Source organism: Loxodonta africana, chromosome 12 (genome assembly GCF_030014295.1).
Source record: "Loxodonta africana isolate mLoxAfr1 chromosome 12, mLoxAfr1.hap2, whole genome shotgun sequence".
Lineage (NCBI taxonomy): Eukaryota > Metazoa > Chordata > Mammalia > Proboscidea > Elephantidae > Loxodonta > Loxodonta africana.
The window spans coordinates 34,905,958-34,918,911 of NC_087353.1; positions in this window are offsets into that span (position 1 = coordinate 34,905,958).

Below are 12,954 nucleotides of genomic sequence, written 5' to 3' on the forward strand. Positions count from 1 at the left end.
ACTATGCAGTGTCCCCTTGTTCTGTTTGAAAAACTGTCTCTTGATTTATGTACAGGTTCCTCATGAGCACAATTAAATGTTCTGGAATTCTATTCAACACAATATTATCCATAATTTGCTATTACCCACACAGTCCGATACCTTTGCATAGTCAATAAAACACAGGTGAACATCTTTCTGGTATTCTCTGCTTACAGCCAGGATCCATGTGACATCAACAATGAAATCACTGGTTCCATGGTCTTCTTCTGAATCTGACTTGAATCCTGGCAGTTCCCTGTCGATACACTGCTGAAGTAGCTTTTGAATGATCATCAGCAAAATTTTACTTATCATCTTCCTAGGTCCCACATAAGTGACACTTCTGTAGTGATACCTTCCCTGGTCCTGCTGTGGTAGTGAATTTCCTTTCCCTGAATTTCCGTAGTATTTTGATTGTGCCTAATATTTGGCCTTTATCACTTATGTGTATAAATATATATTTTAATAGTTACAAGTATACATGCTTGGCCCAACGGAGTGAATTTTTTGGTGGCAGGAACTGTGCCTTATGTTTTCCCGAAGGGCCAAGCATAGAGACTTGTCCACTGTAAGTGCTCAAAATACACTTATTAAACGAATGAATAATTCTAGAGGTGTAACCTGTAACTGTGAAAATTAGTAAGGATTTTTTTTTTTTTTTAAGGAGTGTCTAAATTCCAGACAAACACCAGAGAGTAACAGAGAAATCGATTTCATAGAGGCAAAGATCTCACCAATACCTCCTTTTTAAACATAAGATTTTGCTTTCAGAAGTGGGGAAAAGAGTGACACTCCATAGGATAATGCGTGTCCCACCTAGCAGAGTGTTCAGCCCTGACATTAGAGTCAACATTGAGTTTCAGAGTTTCCCAGATGTCTACAGAAGTTAATCAATATGTCAAGGCATTTGTATTAAAGAATGAAGGCAATGACTCATACCTTAGCTCTCACCTTCACTAGCTGTTTGAGCCAGATCAAATTTTTTATTCTCTCTGAGTCTTAGTTTCCTCATCTGTAAAATGAAGATAATATCCCTTAAATCACAGCAGCTGTGCATGAAATAAATGAGAAAATAGCTGTGAGTTTTCTTTTATAAAAATAACTTTGTAAGCTATGATGTATACTGCACATATGTGAAGGATTATTATTGAGATGGATAGCTATTATTTTTCTGCTCAGCACAACTCCTTCCCTCTTTAACCCTCAATCTTCCCATTCATTCTGTTCCCAAAGTTGCCACTGACCTACTAGGGTAGTATAACTTAACTCTGGCTCCTGACATTTCCCCTTACTGCCCCCCAGGGGAGGGACCCGACTCATAATAGGCCAATCAAACAATCAGATTTCTTCCTCAGGATTTTAGAACCAAAATGAAAGTGCATGTATTTTGCTCTGGTTAGCTGAAACCAAGAGCATTTAAATTTGGGAAATGTTGACAATCAGTTCTTTCATGTGGACTAAGGACAAGATAAAAGAGCTGACATGAAAAGAGAAACATGAAGCAGGTAAAAAATATAGTAAGTAGTTGTTAAAAAATAAAGGTGGCAATAGAACATTCTAGTATAACCACTGATTGAGTCCCTGGTTCCTACAAACCCTGGTATCCTGATCTCAAATCTTTATTTGTTTGTTTGTTTTCTAGCTTATTTTCATTTATTTAGGGAAGCCATGGGAGTTATGACAAACAATCATATTTGTATTGGGAATAATATAAATTAGGAATTATCTATTTGGGGAAACATACACACCAAAGCTGAGGGACTGCCTGGAGCAGGCTCCTTGACCTTCTTCTACCCACTGACTTCTATATTCATAGGCCACAGAATACAAAAAGTACCCACAACATGCACTCTGAAGATATAGGGATTTTCTGTAAGATGATTTACACAAAGGTATGAAGATGTATCATCTTTGGATAACTTCTTTGTCCTCAATGGGTTAATAGCCAGGCTTCGGACACTGGCATGTGAGCAGAAACCTCATCAGAGGATATACACATAATGATACGGACTAACAAAGAAAAAAAAACAAAACTACCCAATTCAGAGAGTTCCAGGAATGGCTTCCTGGAGGAAGTAATAGTTGAACTGTGTCTTGAAAGATAAATAGGAATTAGTTCAGTTTAAAAAGAAATTACAGCAAAGAGAAGTAAGTACATTCAAGATATCAGGATAGCATGCCAGAGGGCCGAAACCACATAGGGCAGGCATGCAACTACACTCGCTTCATATTGTGGAAGTGCAATGGTAGAGAAAGTTGCTTGAATATGTGCCTGAAGAGACAGGGAACCACTGGATGGTTTTAAATGGGAGAGAGAAACATTATGTGACTTCATTTTTAATTATATCATTTTGGCAAGTGTGTAGAGGAAGTGTGTCAGAAATTGGAATGGAAGTGGGAGGAAAGACGCTTAAGAACAGAGGCAGAGATGACTGTTTAGAACAGAGGCTATGTCACAAGTAATTACGATGAATGCCTGGTCTATGAGTTGATTAGTTATCGTTGACCAGATTCAAGAGAATATACATAGATAAAAATATAAGACATGTTTTATTTAGTTTTGGAGGTGAACAAGAACATCAAAGAATGGCTACTAGGTTTCTGGCTGAGAAATTAGGTGAATGATGGTGTCGTTCAGTGAGTAAGAAAACACAAAAAGAAAATCACATTTGGGGGTGTATGATGAGTTGAATTTAAAATATGGTAATTTTAAAGTTACTGTGATATATCCAATTAGAGATGTTTAGCAGCAATTTGCATATATAAGAAAGCTCAGAAGACAAGTTAGGGCTAGAAATATAGATATAAGTGTCATTATAATGTAGGAGGTAGTTAAAAATCACAAGAATGGATTAGATCCCGAGGAAGTGTAGAGTGAATGGACACGTGAGTTAAGGATTAAAGCCTTGGGAATACGTTTAAGGTATGGACGAAAAATAGGAGTCAATGAAGAAAGGAGTGATCAACAGTATCAAATGCATCAAAGTTTAAAGTGTTCACTGCATTTACCAATTAGAAAGTCGCTGAGATTGTAGCAAAAGGGCAGCAGTAGTGGAGTGGTGGAGACAGAAGCCAAAATTGCTTTGGGTTGCAAAGTGAAGGTGAGATGAACCAATGAAGTCATCAAATGGAATATACTATCTTTAGAAGACTGACTATAAAGGGTTAACAGAGATGTTAAACAGGCTGCCTTGAAAGGAGGAGGTTACAGGGAGAATGGTCTTCAGGGCAGCAGTGGCAGTGATAATGGTGGTGGCACCCAGCGCCCAGCGCTAGCAATGTTGGTGACGCAAGCTGCAACATTTAGTGCTTGGTGTCCTGTTGGTGGTGGTGCTGTTCTCACCAGATCAGGTCTGCATGGAATTTGGGCAGGTTCTTGGATGGACATCCCTGACTCTGGCTCTCTACTCAACTGTTCTTTTTGCTTAAATCATCCAGAGTTAATTTACCTTGTTTGCAAATGAGTATAACAACGAATATTCGGGTCTAGACCAATGAAAATTTAATAACTGATTCATTTAGGGTTCAGGGAACTTCAGATTCAAACTCTGAGATTCAAAGTGAGATCTGTGCTCTCACCAATCTAGGATGCTTTCTTTTCTTGATCTCAGTGCTGCTCAGTTGACCAGCTAAATGACCAGTTAATGAACCAACCTACTAAATATACTTATCAAGTATTTAATGACCATGCTTATACTCCACTATGTGAGGAATGTGAAGGAATAACAAATTATCCAGGAATTCATAGTACAGCTGGGTAGAAAAGTTGAAACCATGAAACTGAACTACATCTGCAGCGTATATACTCGATGCAAGCTTTCCCAAGGCAGTAAGTGTTCTACACGCTCCTGTTCTCCAGGCCCCATCAATTCCCTAGGAATGCTTCAGGATCTTGACAAAGCCAAAGCTGCCGCTCCTAGGCCCTCTCTATGCTTTAGCCCAGGATGGACAGAGAGCAGTTAAAGGATCAGAGAAATTAGTTGAGAGCTCTCTCTCTAATTTGTCTTTCTAGGGTCTCCAAAAGCCATATGGGTATCTTCGAAAAATGCTTTGCCTCTGTAAAACTAACCTGGCACCAATATTACAACTTTTCAACTAACCCAAGAGTCTCAAAATAGTCATTGAGAACTTCTAGTGTACTCAGTAACTCAGTAGGGTTTTTACTCCTCCTGACTCAGTTTCCTAGGGCTATCATGACAAAGAAACACTGACTGGGTGGCTTATAACAACAGAAAAGGATTGTTTCACAGTTTTGGAGGCTAGCAGTCCAAATTCTGGATATAGGTCAGGCCACGCTCTTTCTGAAGGCTCTAGAGAAAGATCCTTTCTTGTCTCTTCCAGTTACTTTGTAGACCTGGGCATTTCATAGCTGTTTTCCCTCTGTTTTCATGCATTCATCCACCCTTTATAAGCATTATATGTCTGACTCTGTGCTAGATGCTAAAGATAAAAATAATAAGACAGGGTTTTTCTCTTAAGGTGTTTAATGCCTGACATGGAATTGAAACAAGGGACTTACTTTTTCGACTATCTCAGGAGGTACATAAGCAATAGCTGCTTGATAAATAAATGCTTGTCTAATTATACCTCCTTCAGAGGTTTGCTTAAATAGTTCCTTCTCCATGAAGTATTCCCTGATTACCTTCTTTAATATTCAAGCACTTCTCTCTCTTCTAATTTATTTTTCTCTAAAGCACTCATTACTACGCACGTTACTTATCTGTCTATTGTTAGACTCCCCGCCATAAATTATAGGCTCAAAGGGGGAAATTATGTACATGTATATATTAAATATATGTATCACTGCTCTTTCACAGTTTGTACGTTAGTACCTAGAATATCATCAGCTCAATAAATATCTATTGAATGGTATGAACAAAGAAGACGATCTAAACATAAAAGATGTAGAAGTGGTGAACTATGGGCTTTAGAAGAGAAAGCATTACTTGCAAAGGTTTCAGGGGGTCAGGGAAGTTTTGATGGGAAAACTGGATATTAAAGGTGCAGATGACCATAGAGACTTTTCAGTAAGAGCATATCAAAGCATGGTGTTGCCATTCAGGTGAGTGAACGGTGGTTGACTGAAAGCTGGGTGGATGAATGTGGGCAGAGGAAAATTATTCTGTACCTTCAATAACTGTATAATTTTCTCACAAGCTCTAGAGTGTGCCGTGTTATTATTGTTGTTAGGTGTCATCAAGTTAGTTTCAACTCATAGTGATCCTATGTACAACAGAATGAAACACTGCCTGGTCCTGTGCCATCCTCACAATCCTTGTTATGCTTGAGCCCATTGTTGTAGCCACTGTGTCAATCCATTTCCCTGAGAGTCTTCCTCCTTTTCTCTGACCCTCTACTTTATCAAGCCTGATGTCCTTCTTCAGGGACTGATCCCTTCTGGTAACATGTCCAAAGTAGGTGAGAAATAGTCTCGCCATTCTTGCTTCCAAGAAGCATTCTGGCTGTAATTCTTCCAAGACAGATTTGTTTGTTCTTTTGGCAGTCCATGATATATTCAATATTCTTTGCCAACACCACAATTCAAAGGTGTCAACTCTCCTTCAGTCTTCCTTAACCATTGTCCAGCTCTCATCCTTATTCATTGTTCAGCTTTTGCATGCATATGAAAACACCATGACTTGGGTGAGACGCACCTTAGTCTTCAAGGTGACATCTTTGCTTTTCAACACTTTAAAGAGGTCTTTTGCAGTAGATTTGCCCAATGCAATGTGTTATTTGATTTCTTGACTGCTGCGTCCACGGGTGTTGATTGTGGATCCAAGTAAAATGAAATCCTTAACAACTTCAATCTTTTCTCTGTTTATCATGATGTTGCTTATTTATCCAGTTGTGAGGCATGTGCCATGGAAGTATTGTATTAAAGTCTAGGGGGAGACAAAAAGATCCAAGAGCTTCCCCAAGATATACAGATAGTGACAATGCTGGAATGAGAGGCCACTTCCTGTGTTGTTGGTGCAAGTGCTCATCAAATAGTGAGTTAGCTCAGGGAGGGAGGGGCATTAGGAAGGTGAGTGTTGTTATCATCGTTTGTTTTTGAGAGACCTCAGCTGTGTAGGTGAAGTGGAACAAGGACACACTAATAGATTGGCTGGAAATGATAAAAATGTAAGTATTCCTTGAGGGCCAGTATAAATGTCACTTCCTTCCCTGACTATTTCACTCTCTCTCTGAGGTACATGTAGCATCCTTTACACATTTCTACTTGGGGTGTAGGTGAATTTGCTAAAAGTTAGTTAGCTGAATGTTCAATCTTAAAAGTTAATGATTGTTTGATCATATAAATATAAAAATTGCAATGTTTAACTGGAATGGATAGCAGTGTTTTAAGAGTTTCTAACAAATTATCCTGCTTTTCTTGACTCAGTAACTAGAACATTAAAAAAAAAAACCCAAACACACCACAGTCGAGTCAATTCCGACTCATAGCGACCCTATAGAACAGAGTAGAACTGCCCCATAGAGTTTCTAAGGAGCGCTTGGCGGATTCGAACTAGAATATAGTGGGCTCGTAATTAGTGGGTACTTAATAAGTGCTTGGCATCTGAAATTTGAAGTTAAAATATGTAGGCAAGAATATTTTCATTTTTTTCTCTTTTCAAAGTAATCTTCCTAGATCAGAGACCTTAACACCTGTGTTCCTTAAGATGGTAACACACATTGAAAACCACCAGGTGGTATGCTCATTTTTGTTTCTGATTTATTGCTCAGAGATAGTAGACATGCATTAACTGGCTTTATTTTTACACTAGAATTTTGCACCCCTTGTGCAAGAAGTAGAAGTTAATTGGCAGCTAACTCACTTTGATGACAACTTTGGTGTGCTTGGGGGACATGTTTTCATAAATTGCCACAGTTTTGATAAATTTTACCATGACTGGTTTACTTAGAGATTGTTATTATGCTCCAGCAGGATTCACTGCCTCTGCTTTGCACAGATGATGGGGTAGATACTCATGCCTTCTTACTTCTTCACAACAATGATAATAACAATTGTATATGCAGTGTGTGTTTTCACAGCACAACACAGAAAGAAGAAACCCAAGAGAGTCTGCACAGCCAGCAGAGCATTTACTGTGAAACTAGAACAAAGTACTATAATTTCAAAGATGCTGTTAAAGGCATCTTGCCTTGCAGAGAGGCACTGAAGAACACATACTTTAGACATGAACTTTTGTGAGATCTGCTGGGAGGCTTTTGTCTAACAGAGGTCAATAATGTTGTTTTTAGGTTGCTTTCTGCACACATGGCAGTTTTAACAGGTTTGTGGAATCCCAAGAAACTACATTCCCAGTGGTTACATGGAGCCCAATTCTGAGAACACTTGACCAGCTTTCATATGTATTTACCATGCTGACTTAGAAGACTTGCTATCATTCTTGGGGCCTCATTCTCTCATCTTTAAAGAGAGAATTGTATCGTTATGGGGAATTTGGGCTCCCAATTAAACATCTCTTTGATAATTTGAAGTCTCAGTTACTGTGTGTGAAGGGGAAAGGTGCAGGGAAAGTGTGATATTTCAAGGTGCTTGTGGTGCAGTGTGGGGAATTCGGGTCCTTGTTAGGACCACCATGTATAGCACTGAACATGCAGTGATATCTAACTTCAGGAGAGGAGATGGTAAGGTTGCCAGAGCAACTTCTTGCTCCAGGCTTCCAGTTGTGGAAGGGAGCCCTAGATGGGTGGGCTTTCTGTTTATAGATGTTCCTTATTCAACTCTTACTATCAGTCAATGGACTATTATACTATATGACATTTGCACTATTAAAGATTGCACTATTAAACTTAATTTGAGGAAAAGTAATTTTGGTTGAAAATTTTAACCAAAAATATGAATCACAATCTGCCTGCCTTCCTAAAAAAGGACACAAAGCATGGTTTAGTGTTTCTCAAGATCATTATTGTGAACATCACTGTATTTTATGCATGGGTTCTACATTTTCTGCCAGCTATGCCCTCCTCCTCCCCCCAGGTATTTTCATAAGGGCACTAGGTTAACGCTGTAAAGAAAAAAAAATAGCACAGCAAGTAGGCAAATATGCGGGGTGGTGGGTAGGGCACACTTGACAAAAAATGTTGTATACACTTGTTATTTGTGTAAAATGTGGTACAGTTGTGGGGTGTATTTGAGATACAGCTGAGCACCACAGTCAGCTTGTCCCTGGGCCAACCATTCCTATCCTGGGAGCCTTCAAAGGACACACACACCCCCAACTGTATACAACTTCTCGTGAATATATGCTTATATGTGTATCCAAAAGGAAAGAGTCCACATTTTCTGTAGACTCTCTATGATGCCCATGCCCAAGTCGTTAGGGAACACTGACCTATACAAAGTGGCCTCAATGGTTATGTGACTTTGAAGTCATTATTAAACAAGTTCTATCACTTTCGTCATCTAGCACAGGGCTAGGCACAAAATGCCTGGAAAACAGACTGTGTTTTATAAGCTTATGGATTTGAAACTACAGTAGCTGTTATCTTCTTTGGTGACTTGAAGAAGGTTTTCTTATAAACAGGACAATTGAATTGTGTGGAGGTTAATTGACTAGCAAAAAATCCACATGTTAACTTTCTATGATCTTATTTCTCCTTTATAACTCCCTGGAATCTTCCATGCTGCAAATTTGCTGCCTTGGGTATCATTATTCACCTTGAAGTCTGCTTTATTATCCATCATTTCAAATAACCTGAACTGTGTATATAACTTCCTTGGACAGAGGCACAATGTAATATTCGGACCTGACATTTGAAGTTTCTTTTTTTTTTAATTAAATTACATTGTAACTGTAAAAAATAATGACAATTAGCAATGTAAAATGTAAAAGTAATTAATAACCATAAGCATGTGTCAACTCCATGAAAGGGGCTAGTAGTCTCCTACTACCCCACCCCCAATCACTCTTACCACCTGCCAGACCCTCCATCTTGGTTATTACATTCCTCTAAATTCCAAAACTGCAAACACAGCATTTCCTTTCAGTATGATTTATTACACCAAACCCAAACTCTGCTGAGCCCCTCTGGTTTATTATTAATAAGGTACCTGTGAGGTCACCATCAAATCTCAACATGATACAAGGTTCAAGTGCTAGCAAAGAAAAAAAAAAATCTTGCTTGAGAGGGAAATGAATGAATTCTTTTCTAATTTTAAGCCTAGTACATTTGGCAAAATTTAAACAAAACATGTACATTGACAGTTTTGTGTGGAATGTCACCTTCTGTAAGTTTTTTTAATCCAAATGAAAAATTATATTGTCGTGCATGAAAATCACTTTAGATAAACAGCTACCTGTTTTTCAGAAGAATTAGAGTTCATTCTAGTTAATATGGGGAGCCAGTGTAGTTGCAAATTAATGGAACCCTTCTCACTTATACTGGGAGCTGTTGGACATGATTGGAGACTGTGTATTTTTCAAGAGGTAAGGCAAGACCTATATAACTAAGAGGACCCCAGCTATATCTATGTATTAAAGAAGGGGCCTGTCTTGAGAGGACAACTTAAGTGGTGTCCCAGTAGTATATGGTTGACTTCCAAGAAATGCATCTAGCTTAAAGTTATTCTGAATTTACTTAGCAGCCATTATGGGCCTAGCTTGTGTTTGCTTGTTTTTGTTTTGTTTTCTAATAAGAAAGATGTTCTACCTACAGCTCGTGTTGCCCAAGAGGTAATAGTCTATTTGGAAAGATAAAACCAACATCAATATTTAGAAAGAAGTTGATCTCTAGGCTGTATCTCATGCTAGGAGGGCTGGAGTGCTCTTGGCAGATTTTCCAGAGGGGGTGAGGTTTGAACTCCACCTGGAGGCTTAATAACTAAAGAATAAGTGGGAGAGGTTCAGTAGAACGCACAAAGGACAGCAATGGCAAGAAAGAACTTGAGCAAGGGGAAAGAGAGAACTGCAAAAGTAAAATGCCACAACGCAAAGGTAACTTTTTGAATTATTTAAGGTCATAAATGTTGATTTATCTACGTGACTGTAACACTCTGCTCAAGGGCTGATAATGAGTAGAAATTAAAGTATGTATAATCAGTGGATAAATGGATCAATAAACAAATTAATAAAAAGAGAGTTGGAATTTTTCATCTTGGTTTTGTCACCACTTCACCTTTTCCTATTCACCCCACATGAGTTGCACTATAAGATTCATGGTTTAACATCAAAATTCATGCCTTGTTCATCTAAGCTACTCCACTGGTCTCAACCCTTTGGGAGCAAGAAAGAATGGAGAAAACTAAACATACAAAGGAAAGATTAGTCCAAAGGACTAATGGACCACATCTACCACAGTCTCCACCAGACTAAGTTCAGTACAGCTAGATGGTGTCCAGCTACCACCACTGACTGTTCTGACAGGTATCATAATAGAGGGTCCCAGACAGAGTTGGAGAAGAATGTAGAACAAAATTGTAACTCACAAAAAAGACTAGACTTACTGGCCTGGCAGAGACTGGAGAAACTGCAAGAGTGTGGCCCCTGGACACCCTTTTAGCTCAGTAATGAAGTCACGCCTGAGGTTCACCCTTCAGCCAAAGATTAGACAGACACATAAAACAAAGTGAGACTAAAGGGGCACAACAGCCTACAGACAAAGACTAGAAGACGGGGGAGATAGCAAAGCTGGTAATAGGGAACCCATGGTTGAGAAGGGAGAGTGCTGACATGTCATGGGGTCGTAAAACAATATGTGTACTGTTAAAATGAGAAACTAGTTTGTTCTGTAAACCTTCATCTAAAGTACTATTAAAGTAATAATAATAAAAATCATTCCTTGGAGTATGGGAGATGAAGTTAAATATATTTCTTCTCCTTATCTTCAGGATGACCTTCAGCAATTCATCCTAACATTCTAAGCCTCATTTTTTTCATCTGTAAAACAGAGATATATCATTCATCTTATAGTCTTACTATGAAGACTGAATAGGAAAGGACTAGTGAAGTACCTACCCTAGTGCTTGAGATATTGTTACAGGTAGTCTCTACAATGAAGTTCTGTTTCAAAGACTCTGCAATAAATTGGTTCTGACATAATTCAAATACCTCACTTTTTTTTTTTTTTTTTTTTAGTTTTCACTATTATTGTCTTTTGTTATTGGTATCTTTATAAATCCAATCTTTGTGTTTGGTTGTTGGCATGAGAATGATAACATCAACAAATTATGAGCTGCAACAGCGTATGTAGTACATATTTTTAATGATAAGATGTCCAAAAAAAAAGAACAATCATCAATGGAATAAGTCATAAGGTGGAGACCACCTATATTTGTGTTAAACTTAATAAAACATGCTAGGAAAGACAACTCTGCTTGGGAAAATGTCTATCCACAAGTGAGTTGTATAGCTAAATGTAAATTGTTTTCAATTTTATAGACTCTTGTTTACCTGAATAATTGACAGTGGATTCTGGTGGTACTCACTGGAATATAGAAGAAAGTTGACTCTGAATTCTCTCTATGCTGAACTCAGAGAGCTGTGCAAAGGAACAGGCCAGCTAAGCACACTTTCATGAGCATTCTGCTTTCTAAGCAAACCTGCAACACAGTGCTCTGTCCCAGAATTGTCTGCTTTATCATTGGAAAAAGAATGCACTTAGGTAGCTATTTGAATCAGAGTCAGACATATATTTGTATGAAGAAAGCAGGGGTTTGCTGAAAAGTTTGGAATGTTCGGCATGATATAAACTAGGAATGGTCCAGATGCACTGGCAAGCATATGGGCTGCCAAAGTTCCTTTAGAGTATCACTTTTTGGTGCAGTTAATTGCGCACAAGTCCCCATTCTTTGCTGGCTTGTAAACTCCTGGAGGCAGGATCTTATTTCTTACTTATCTTTGAGACATTAAGCCACTGAAATAATGGCTTTCATGATGCAAGCACACCCATCCTTCCTACCTCTTTTCCTTCCTTCCTACCTTCTTTCTCTTTCTTCCTTCTTTCCTCCCTCATCCTGCTCTTCCTTCCTTCTTTCCAGTATTTACTGAGTTCATACTGTGTGCTACACCACCCTTTAGCTCTCAAATAATCCTTGTTGAATTGTTTGGATGTATTAAACTGTTATTGTAGTATAAAAATAATGACCCTGCATATACAAATCTGCCCTGGGATTCTTTATGTATATACTTGCCAACGACAAATGTAATTTTAGGTATTTGAGGCAACAGCAGGAATCCAGTTCTATAGTCTTGATGATTACATAAATGTATATGTCTTCATGATGAGGAGTTTGGAGTGAAGAAGTGGATGAAAACAGAGAAATCTTTGAAAATCATTATGCAGATTAACACAAGCCCTCCTCAGGGGAGAGGAGAACTAAGGAAGAGGCAGAGAAAGGGAAGAACCTCTGAAAGGTGAGACAGGTAGCCTATTCTCTTCACACACATCATCTTCCTTCAAAATACACACACTAGCTTGAGACAGACATTCTTGGATATAAACCAGTATGAATAGCAAACAATCATTAGTGGGTGACATAATTCATATAAAAGTAGGTAGAATTCAGCATCATATCAAAAAAAATAATATACCCAAACCATGTGACATTCATACCATGTATGCAAGTATGGTTCTACATTACAAAATCAATCAACATAACCATCACATAAATAGAAAAGAAAAGAATCACGTGATCATCTCAATAGATATAGAAAAGGCATTTGATAAAGTCCAACACCCATTCCTGATAAAAACTCTCCATAAAATAGGAATAAAAGGAAAATTATTCAACATAATAAAGGCATTGTCTTAGTTATCTAGTGCTCGTACAATAGAAATACCACAAGTGGATGACTTTAACAGAGGTTTATTCTCTCACAGCTTAGGAGGGTAGAAGTCCAAATTCAGGGTATCACCTCTCGGGGAAGGCTTTCAATCTTTGTTGTCTCTGGGGAAACCTCCTTGTTATCAATCTTTCCCTGT